This window comes from Protopterus annectens, chromosome 4.part0 (assembly GCF_019279795.1).
Source record: "Protopterus annectens isolate FY-2018-M chromosome 4.part0, PAN1.0, whole genome shotgun sequence".
NCBI classification, from domain to species: domain Eukaryota; kingdom Metazoa; phylum Chordata; order Ceratodontiformes; family Protopteridae; genus Protopterus; species Protopterus annectens.
The window spans coordinates 1,249,453,385-1,249,457,195 of NC_056733.1; positions in this window are offsets into that span (position 1 = coordinate 1,249,453,385).

The window sequence follows — 3,811 nt, forward strand, 5'->3', positions numbered from 1 at the left end:
GTTTCAGCTAATTGGGCAGGGACATCTTGCACTGGTTGAATAAAGAGGGTGCTGAAGGAACATAATCCCCCGTCTGAGTATGCTTATATAACATTATATCTAAGTAGTGTATTTCAGTCATCCCAACGTTATAAGTAAATCTTAAAAAGTCAGTTGTACCTGTTAGGTACAACACAAAATCATTAATTGTTTCCTTCCTTCCACATCACAAGATAAGGATATCATCAAGGAAATGTACCCATAGGGCTACGTCCTTCATATAGATAGAATCAAATGCAAATTTCCTTTCCCACTCGGCAAGAACAAAGTTGGCATATATGGGAGCACACCTTGCCCCCATTGCCACTCCAGATTTCTGTCTAAAATAGTCTCCCTCAAAATACAAAAAATTGTTGTTTGAAACTATCTCTGTCATCTCAACAAGTAAGTTTCTCTTGACATTATGAATGCCGTCAACATTTAATAAACTTTCACCAAATTACTCCAGGCCGATGTCATACGGAATAACCACAAATAGATTAATCACATCAATTGTAATAAACATATATTCATCAATAATTAACTTGTTCCTAAGCAATTCCAAGCAATGTCAGGAGTCCTTCAGAATATATGGTTTGTTGGTTAATTAAGCAATAACTGACAACGTGGTGTGGTATATTGATGATTTACCCACAGTTGGTGTGGTTTAGTCATGAGAGCGAAGCCCGAATGATTAAACAAAGGCAACTGTGGGTAAATCTTCAATATACCACAACCACGGAGTCAGTTATTGCTATTATACAAGGACATTATTTAAGAAAAGAAAACGTACTTTTCTTAAATAATATCTTTGTATAACGGCGGATTGCTGTTCTTCTGCCGGTTGTGGTATACTGCTTCTGCATTTTGATGTACTGCACATGTGTATGGGACTTGCCTTCCTATGGATACCCAGTAGATCAAAGCTTTGAAACAGAAGCAACAGAGAAAAGAAAGTCTCTGTTGCTCCATTTTCCCTCTCTTTTTTTTATTGTAAAAAAAAGGTTTTGGGGCATTTATACCAACGGAAAAAGTCTGGGTGACCGGACCTTTTTCCATTGGTATATTGTGGGATTTACAATGGGCAAGCTGGTTGGGCTAGACAATCAGCATGCACTTTTTCGAATATCAATAGGGAGACATTGTATAATGCCTTCTTAGTACACACATCAATAAAGGAAGCTAATGGTTCTGTCTTGGAATTCCTAGCAGCAACAATCAGGCTAAATGGGAGGTTATTGATGTTTTTGTGAATTTTTGGGATTCCGAATATATTGGAAATCACCAGAAAGACTACAGATAAGTAATCTTGTTCACCTGCATCCAACACATTCTGGCAAAATGAATCATATAACCACCAGTCAATTCTGGTGTAAGCCATGTTAACTTCATTCAAAGATACCCTTTCATGTACATTGCTTTTAATCAAAATGTCATACATTTTGCTAACATAGTCACTCTGCAGCATTACAGAGGCCCCAACACCCTTGCTGGGTTTCATCACCTGATGTTCTCTAGATTCAGACCACATTTTTAGGCATGCTGTCTCATTGCTGGATAAATTGTCAGTAAAACAGTTGGTTTACTAAAGTGTCTTCATAGTTCAAATTCACATGTCTGTTCAAAACTATTTATCACACCATTTTGCAGTGGTATAAACATACTTTTTCTTTTAAATGTTTTGGTCTCACCTATAGTCACATTACCTTGTACATTAAAAAACAATGCCAGGTTCAGTTGTCTGGTAAAAAATTTTAAACCAATTTATTCCTTGGCTATATCTACTCTGTACATAGGAAGAAAAGAAAAACCTTTACTTAGTAAACTAAAATGTCCATCATCAATTGTCACATCTGTGAAATTGTAAATAGAAAAGTCACCTTTGGTTAAACACTTTACAGTCAACATATCATCAGTCAGATAATCTGCAGGAACCTGTACATTTATCAGTTCCTGTAGTAACTGTCCCTCCTGCCTTGATAGTTAGAACCTTTCCATTGCTGTTTCTGTCTCCCATAAGAAACAAAATTAGGTGTAAACATGTGTGGTCAGGCCTGTGTGCCCAGTTCTATCACCCCTGAGTATCTACATCAAGTGTTGCTACTAATGTGCTACTTACCAGGAACATAGGTGTTTATTTTTATTTATTTATTTTTATTTTACATTTGTTAACCGGGCTAGTCCAATTGGATACATGTCCATTTTCAGCGGAGGCCCGAGGAGAAAAGCTCCGCTATCTAATACATGGTAAAAAATATAAACACAGTACATAAGTTATTACAAGCACAATAAGCATATTACACAAATACATAGGGTATTTCAAGCACAAAAATACTCAAGACATTAAACCACAATATGAGAAAGTAAGGTAATAGGAGATATAGCTGATACAGAAATACTGGAATGTGTAGTATGATACAGCAGAGATTAAGGAGTTTGTTAAAAGTTTTCAATAGGATGTAGAGAAGAGTATAGTTGATAGATAATTGATAGTATTTCTAGTAGAAAATAAGAAAGTTAGTAATAGAATGTAGAGAAGAGTATAGTTGATAGATAAGAGACAGCATTTATAGTAGAAATGAACATTGAAAAAGAAAGAAAAATAGACCTGAGAGAAGTGTAAAGGATGCAGTTTGTGTGAGGAGTTGTAAAGATCAGCTTGGGTTGTTGCATGAGCATAGCCAGTGATTGGATAGATAGTGTTTTAGTTTAGTTTTAAACAGTGTGATGGATGTTTGGGCTACTAGGTCAGGGGGAAGTTGACTCCATAACTTACCAACTGAGTTGGAAAATATAGAGTCACCTGCTGTGTTTTTTGATAGAGAAGTTTGAATCAGTGTTTTGTTAGATGAGCGAAGGTTTTTTAGGTTGTTATAGGGTTTTATAAGGGTGGAGAGCATAGGTGTATTTTCAGGGTGGTGAAGGGCTTTTTGGGCTATGGAGAGCTGATAGTATTGAATTAGGTGGGGTAGTTCTAGCCATCCTAGGTAGCGGAGATTCTGGCAGTGATGTTTTATATGGGGAGGCAGTGGCAAATCTGGCAATGTTATTATAGGCTGCTGTACGCTTATTGATATTATATTTAGAAAGGTTAGTATATATTGGGGAAGCATATAGGAGTGTCGATATGAGATGGGTTCTAGCTATGGTAGTTCCTGCTTCAGGAGTTAGAAATGGTTTGATTCTGTAGAGAGAACCTAATTTTCTATTAGTTGCTTTTATGATTGAGTTGATATGAAAGTCAAATTTAAGTACGTTGTCAATAGTTATGCCAAGAAGTTTGGTTGTTTGGTCAGGAGAGATAAGGGTGCTATTGTTAGAGGTGAGAGAGAAGTTGATAGAGGGGGATTGGTGTGTGGGTAGGAAGAGGAGAAGTTTAGTTTTCTTAGGGTTTAGGAGGAGACAGTGGTTAGAGAACCATTGCTCTATGGTGGTGAAAGTTTTTTGGGTAAGTGAGTGTAGGTCAGTTTGGGTGGTGGCTGAGCAAATGATGGTGGTATCGTCAGCATATTGGATACAAGTAGTTAGAGGGGTGACAAGATGTAGGTCATTGATAAAGATGGAAAATAGAAGAGGACCCAAGATGGAGCCCTGAGGGACTCCCAGAGTGGTGGGCAGAAGTTCGGAGAGATTAGTGTTCCATAACACTGCTTGTTTTCGATTTTGAAGATAGGAGGAAAACCAGTTTAAGGCATTGCTGTCAAGAGAAAGAGATTTTAAGCGATGTAAGAGTAGTTGGTGGTTCACCATATCAAAGGCTTTTGACAGGTCAACAAAAATGCTGATGAGAGTA